Here is a 7861-nt window from a genome sequence, read left to right as displayed (position 1 = left end):
CTGGACACTGATCTCAGTAGTTCTGCCAGTCACTCTGATCCGTGTGTGTGTGTGTGTGTGTGTGTGTGTGTGTGTGTGTGTGTCTTGTTGCTGGTGTTCTAAGGGCAGAACTGAGGAGCTGTTTGTCCCTGAACCATGCCCACACAAGCGCTGAAGAAAGCTCTTATTTTCCAGAGGAGAAAAAAGTAAAACCTTGTTTGGACCCTGAAGGGGGGGGCGTCTTTGACCTGTTTGTTAGGGGAACCTGATGACCACTAACCTAGGGAAGCCTCCAGGTTACCTTGGGTAACAGGATTGAAGACACCTCTCACTTTTTGGTGGGGGCTCAGAGGGGCGGTGGGTGGGGTGGGAAAGGAACCAAAACCTCAGGACTCTTGTTTCCGCCCGGTTTCTAAGCGGGTACCTTTCGCGCGTTCCGGGATCCTGATGACCTCTACACTGCGGAAACCACCCTGAGGCATCCAGGTGTCTTCCGCAAGGTCTGCTTTGCGCTGTGTGCCCTCGGTGTCCAACACAGGAGACTCCGGTCTAAAATTTTATGGGGAGAGGGAGTACCGGAAAGCGGAGAGGCGGGGGGCAAGGAGAGTGCGGCTCGCGATGGGCTGCACCGCGGCCCAGCACAGGGAAGGCCCGGGCCCAGGCTCCGGCTTCGGACCGGCCCCTCCCGCAGGGTTTCGGGTCAGGAGCGCAGCACCCTGCTCCACGGGGCTCCCGGGCTGACGCCGCGGCTCCCAGAGGCGCAGGAGCCCGGGTTTGGGGCGCTGAGACCCTGGTTCCCCTGCCTGTAAGGTTTGGGCCCCAGGCCACTCTTCCTCCATGGCCCCGCCCCCCGCGCCTGTGCCTCCTCCTCCTCAGGCCAGGTCGCTGGAGTTTCTCTGCTCTAAAATAATACCAAGAACCAGCCCTAGCAGTGCCTTCCACTGGCGATCTTTGCTGCCTTCCTTTGCGGACCAGGCCAAGAGGCTAAAGATCCAGGAACAACTGACTCGGATTTCCAAATGGTCCAGTCTACTCCTGGGATTTTGAGAGTCCTTCTCAAAGGACAGCTTTTGTTTTATCCTTTGCAATGCTCGACTAGTCTTTTATTTGCTTTTTAAGCTTTATTCAATGGGTCCTGACTTTGATGCCTCTCCCCACCCCTATTCCAGGATTGAACCCAAGGCCTTTACACAAAACTCTATTCCCTGGCCTTTTCAGTTTTTAAGACTGAAAAACTCGCTAAATTTCTCAGAGCGGGTATTAGCTAATTTCTTGCCTCAGCCTCCCAGAGCCCAGGGTTGTTAGAGTTGTGTGCCACTGCTGAGAGTTTAGTAGTCAGAATTTAGCCTAGGGTAGATAAAGTGGTAAAGGTGGTTTTCATCAAAAGCTTGTATCAGGGTCAGTTGTCAGGGTCATCTCACAACAGGAAGAAAGCCATCCATCTCCTCTTGGATCCCTTTGCAGTAAATGTTAAGACTTCGAAGTGTGTTCTGTTTTTTGCCAACCCAGTGTCCTTTGCCACGAAGTTCACATTCTCCCCAACTTGAGGGCTCCCAATTGGTAGTTTATTTTACAATTGGGTAACCTGACTGACACATGAGGTTCTTTATTTGGAATGTGAAAGTCCTGGGCCTTTACTTCCAGAGAAAGACAATGGCCCCTAAGTAAGGGTCTGTGAGCTGCTTAGGACTCATTTGGCTGAGACCTTGTTTTAGTTCTTTCTGAAGATCTTGCTCCTGGTATATAATGCAGTCCAACCTTGCACATCACAATCTTTTGAATGAAACCCTTAGGTTTCTACTAGTTTATAGCTAGCTTATGTTCCCAGACAGAAGAGCACCAGCAGGGGATTCACTTTCATGAGTCTCTTCAGGGCATCCTACTACCTACCACGCGTGAAAGTGTGAGAGTTTAAAAAACCTTGAAGGGACAGGAAGCTCAGAAGTCACATGCCCACAGGTCACACAGGGGAGGTCAGAGAGGGCAAGGAGTGGAGTCTGGTTTTGGGGCTTCAGGAAATTTGCCTTTATGGGATCCAGGGAATTATACAAACAGATTTCTCCTGATAGGACTTTAATTGGTGGGTTTTAAGCAAGCAGGCACAAATTTCAAGAGGTCATTCTACGACTGAGATGTAGTTCCTTTAAGTTTCTGAGAAATGTCTGGTTTATGTAAATAAATATTGGGAAAGGAGTGAAGCCTGTAAGTGGGAGAGCTGTCTCTAAATTTTTATCTCTGGCTACCACTGGAGCCATTAGTGTGGGTTTTGTTAGAGTTTTCTGGTGCAATAGAGAAACAGAAAAAAGAAGAGTGTGAAAGAGGCCATTTATTTGAGGACATGGAGAGAGGAGAAGAGCCCACAACTGTAAGGGTTTGCCTTTCTCCTGCTGGCAGGATACAGAGGGTTAGATGACCTCTGCTTGGAAGTGGTACATGGAACTGGCATTGATGACGTGTGAGGAACTGATTGGCATTTTCTTGGCATACAAAGGGAAAACCATTTTGGGCTTCAGGGGAAGAAAGAAGGAGTGGCCATCAGGGCAAGTATTTCCACTTTGGCCTTCCATCATGTTAGATCATTACCATAACTGTACAATAATTTATACCAGAGCAAGAACCTTTGAGGTATAGTACCAGAAACTATTGAGAGTGACTGCCCTCGTTTTGTCATGATAAAGCTAACTTATATCTTAAGATGGATGTTAAGGCAACATAAAATTCTAAGCACTCAGGCAGGGAATTACTTCAGTGTCTCAAACCCTTTCTTGCCTGGTAAGTGCAAGGTTGTGAGTTCAATCTCCATTTCCCACAAATAAATAGATAAGTAAATAAATAAAAAATTCTAATCATTCTACACGTGTCCTAAACTTGTGCACGCTGCACATCACTGTGAGTGCTTTGTGAAGGGTCGTTGGCTCTCATGTGGAAAATGTCTGTTCAGAAACTGAGTATGTCATTGGACAAGGTTCTAGAATCTTCCTAAACCCATCATATTAGATAAAGTAATTTTCAGATTCACTGACTCCTTTCAACATTAAAGTACTTGCCGGTTTCATTTTTTAAAAATTTTAATAAAAAACTTAGTTTATCCAGACATGGTAGGACATGCCTATAGTCTCAGGGCTGGTATGCCTGAGGCACAGGAACTGCCCTGAGTTTCAGACCAACCTGTGTGTATAGTGAGTTTCAGGGCAGCCTGGACTATCTAAGGAAACATCTCAAAAGAAAAAGAAAGGAAAGAAAGAAAGAAAGAAAGCCTGTTTACAAATTAGGCAGAGGAACAGACTAGCAAAAATAACTAAGAATTTAATAATTAGAACAAATACTACAACAAAAAGTATTTCAAATGTATAAATTGCTTATCTTGGGATTTTGCTGTTTTTCAGGTTCGAGTTGCTTATTGTGACTAAAACAGAAAAAAGTGAAACTGTGGGTAAGGGGACTTCCATAAAGTAAGGCAAAGGTCATCACTTAGTCATCCAGGAGACCTCAGTGGTTCATCCAGGGCAGCATTGAAGACCTGATATTGCTCATCCCCAAGCATTCTCAGATCTATTAGAGTGTTGGTAATTGCCTTCCCTACTTTCACTCAGTGTGGAAACCATGTGGGTACAGAATCTGAATGTGCCCGTACATCTGTTTCATAAGAATGAAATACCTTCATCTCTTTCTGGTTTAATGATGTTCAGTTCTCATCCTATGATCATGGAAGTGTGCCAAGAGACTATCAGCTAATAGAAGATGATCTACAATATACCTCATATATTTATGATCTTAGTAAGTGTGCAAGGATACACACCTATAACTGTGAGACAAGTGAAAGTACAGAGAAGAGAAATACCAAGACAGTTATTTGGGAACCAAGAAGACAGTTATTTGTGAAGCAACCAGAGTTCAAACGGCAGAGCAGATAGAGATTGGAGGAGCTGGCAAGATGGCAGCTGTGTGATTCTGGATACTCCAAGAGGGCAATGTTGAGAAAGACTAAATATACCAAGACTTCACTAGGTAAACTGCAGGAAGGAAAGGAAATAGAACAGAGATCTTTCAGGCCATGGAGCAAATTTGAAGCAAATGAGGAAGAAAGGGAGAGAAGTTTGACTGGAAACATGTATAACTTCTGGCCATGGAGGAACCATTATGGATTCACTGGGGCAAAATCAGCCAACAGAGTCTCAAGTGTCCCCGGAACAAGTCTACCTAAGTCTCTCCATTGCATTTAGGTATTGGCAGGAAGCAGCTCTTGGGCGTCAGTGGTGATTTTAATCCATAGTGCCTGAGGTCCCATCAGTTAAGTTCCAGATAGTAGTAGAAAGATCTGTAAGATAAATTAACCCAGCTCTCACATTTGCTTAACTAAGAATAGATGGAAGAGTTCATCAGAATGCAAGCTTTTGGCAAGTACAGGGATTAGAAAAAAGAGCAATTGTATAAATGAGCTCTAAGGGGCAGTAAAGAATAAGTGGATTCAGTTGCCACAGGTCTTATTTTTATTCCGTGGACTAGAAGAAGAGTTCGATTTCATGCCAATCTCCTGAGGGGAAGCATCTTGTGGACAGCATCTCATTAAAAAAACACTATTCTTTATCTGATAAATATGGCAGGCTTCCTGCTTAAGCCTAAGTGGTAGATGAGCATATGGGCAGTGGGTGAGACAGAAGGGATGGCTCAGATTATGGAATCCCAGGTGACTAGAAAACCAGAGGAAACAGAAGGCATCACAAAACAGTACAACATGTTCTGAAAATAGAAGGTATATATATAAAGAAATTGGGTTGCTAAGAACCATGTCTACCCTATTTTTAAAGCCAAAGGAGATTGGATTGAGAAGGAATACTGAGAAGTGAAGCAAAGGCCTCACTGTGCCTTTCTGAGAACACTAGGTTGAGTCCAAAAGGATTGGAAAATGCAAAAATCTGTTGTACGTCAGCTGAAATAATAATGTGTATTCTTAAAACACAAGAAATAGACACTGTCTCAGTTACTGTGGTAGACTAACAACTGGTGGTCAGCCTGAAACACCCCACTGGACTGAATTAGTGTGGCACTGGTGTGGATGGCCCCTCAGGATTGTTGCCATCAACATAAATAGGAGAACTGGAAAGGAGGCAGTGTGATGTTGTTGGTTCTCCTGTTGTGGGTGGTTTTTCTGGAGGAGCTTGTTGAACTTCTTTCCTGATATGAACTTGGCTGTTCTCATTGCCAGAGGAGCTCAGAACCTTGTTATCACTGAGAATGGCTTCAGGTCACTTTGGGAAAGCTCTGCTCCTTATTCTGAGCATCACTGCCCAGCTCCAGTGCAAAACCCTTAACCTAACTGGCACAGATCCTTCACCCCACAGACATAGACTTTGTAGTTTCCACTGCTAACTTTTGGGCCTTGTCAGCACATATCTGTGAAACAGATTTGCACGCGACACTGTCATGGGCTCTAGGATTTCAGATGGACTTGTGATCGTCATTAGCTCCAGGTCTTCATCTTGACTCATGCAGGATATTGCCATAGGATCCAGGGCCTCAGCGGGATATTTTGGATTCTCAGTGTGTGGACAGATTTCCTGAATTTTTTGTGTTTGATTCATTGGGTGACTACTATAAAATAATCAAGATCCCAGAAATTCAACACAAGAACAGACTATAAAAAGCTGTTAGAGAAAAGAAAATATTAAAAGCTGTTAAGGAAAAATCTATAAAGGAAAACCTGTCAGCATCACCACAGACTTCTCAACACAAACAATTAAATCAAGAAGAGCTTGGAGTAAAGTATTTCAAGTCCTGAAAGGAAACAACTTGCAACCCAGATTGATGTATCATGCAAAACTATCTTTCAAAATTAATGAAAAAGCAAGATACTTCCATGACAAAAAACAACTGAAGGAATTCATGACCACCAAACCAACCCTGTAAAAAATACTGAAAGACATTCTTGAGATTAAAAAAAAAAAAAAAAGACCATGGTTCCAATAATAGGGAAGACAGTAGAATGGAGGGGAAAATTAGGCAGTGAATAGCAGAAAAATAGCATGGCAGAGATCAGCCAGTGCATGTTGGCCATAACTATTAATATAGATGGCCTTAATTCTCCAACAAAAACAAACACAGTCAGCGTGGATCAGGAGATAAGATCCATCAATGTGCTTCACACAAGAAATGCCTTTGACTTGAAAGGGGGTTCATAGACTGAAAGTCAAAGGGGAGAGAACAATACTCTCTGGGACAGGGACTCCGAAAGAAATGGAGGTAGCTTGCCCATCGGCTGCAGACTGCATAAGAAAGCCATGGCACTTTTATACAGTGGAAAGCTACTGAGCTATAACGACAGATAACCTTGAGGCTCTTTGTAGATAAATGGATACAACTTGAGATCATGATCATGAATGAAATGGTTCAGAGTCACATGGGTGAATATTGTGTTGTTTCCCTAGTATGAAGAACTAGAAGGGTTGGTGGGATACAAAATGCACAGTACATACTGTGAAAGTGAAAGGGGAGGAAGTATCTAAAAAAAGTCAGTAGTCATTATTAATCTATTATGGTGATTTGAAACCCTTATTTTTCTCATTGTTCTATTTAGTTTGTATTTTTCTGTTTTGGTTTGTCTAATCTTATTGTATTTAATGGTATGGGCAGCTATTTCAAAGATAACAAAATATGGTAGCCATTATTGATTTCCTATTAGCTTGTTTTGAAGCCTTGTATTGCTTTCATTGTTTTGACTGCGTTTATTCCATTTTGTTTTGTTTGTATCACCTCTGATGGGATAGGCAACTACTTTGAAGATAACAAGTTGCAGTATGGTACCCACTATGGTTTCCCTATTATTTTGTTTTGAAGTCCTGTACTGCTGTCATTGTTTTTATTGGTTTTCTTCTGTACCCTTTTGTTATGCCTTTATGTTATATCTATTTTATTATGCTTGATGTTATGGGCAATTGTTTTGACAATACCAAGAGGCATTACAATAGCCATTATTGATTTTCTTGTGTTTTGCTTGAAAATCATGTACCATGTTCATTGCTTTGTTTTGATTGGCTACATTCTGCTTTATTTCATTTGGTTTTACTCTCTTCAATTGAAAATGATATGAAAAAAGTCAGGAACTGAACCTTAAGAGCATCTTTCTGCTCCTTTTTTTCCTCTAATGGACTGACCTAGCAATCACCCACCCTTAATCCCAACACCTTTATTCCCAGCATTGTACCTCCTATCAATCATACACTCAGCCACCTCCAAAATTCTCTGCGACCCTATGAGGTTTTCGGATGGCCGGGTATCCAGACACAAACCATAGCAGATATTAACTAATTGTGTATGCATGCCATTATTGGATCGATGATTTTTATATTGTTTGATATCCTGTAAATGTAATACTCCCAATAACCATATGAAGTAAATTTTATTACAGGTTGAGAAATTTCTTGTTTAAATACTTGAGACTCTAAACTGCTTGTATAAAGCAAAAACAAAATAAAAGATAATAAAAAATAAAAAATACCCCAAAATTAAGGCAGTAAAAAATAGGAATACTGTAGACTGATGTAAAAAAATAGGCAAGTATTATAGTAGGGTCCTACATGCTACTTGATTTGAATCTTTGGAGTCAGATATTTTTAAGGTGCCAGAATTTGCTGTTGTTTTAGGAAAACAATACAGAGCACAGTCTTAATATTACAGAAACTCCTGGAAAAAGATTATGGCTATATCCAGTCATCCAATGTATTGGGATCTGTAAACATAGCCCTGCTGCTTTGCCCTAGCCACTTTTGGCTCATGAAAGGGGAGAGAGCACATCACTTGAAGTGGTTATATGGAAGGACAGACATTCTCCCGGACTACAGATTTTCCTGTTGCCTCCCCTTCCAGTTCTATGAAAGCTCCTGAG

The 7861-nt window shown here is 42.2% G+C and overlaps 1 long non-coding RNA gene across 1 annotated transcript; it reads left to right on the top strand.

The window, feature by feature from the left end:
* Positions 1-402: 402 nt before the first annotated feature.
* On the top strand, positions 403-7393 carry LOC134477823 (uncharacterized). Its single transcript, XR_010050051.1, has 2 exons — positions 403-479; positions 3366-7393. It is a non-coding gene; the product is annotated as an uncharacterized LOC134477823 (long non-coding RNA).
* Positions 7394-7861: the final 468 nt, after the last annotated feature.

Source organism: Cavia porcellus, unplaced genomic scaffold (assembly GCF_034190915.1).
Source record: "Cavia porcellus strain 051 isolate PalLab524CR breed Dunkin Hartley unplaced genomic scaffold, mCavPor4.1 scaffold_1, whole genome shotgun sequence".
Taxonomy (NCBI): domain Eukaryota; kingdom Metazoa; phylum Chordata; class Mammalia; order Rodentia; family Caviidae; genus Cavia; species Cavia porcellus.
Note: the sequence above shows the minus strand (reverse complement) of the source record. Positions and strands in the feature narration are given on the sequence as shown.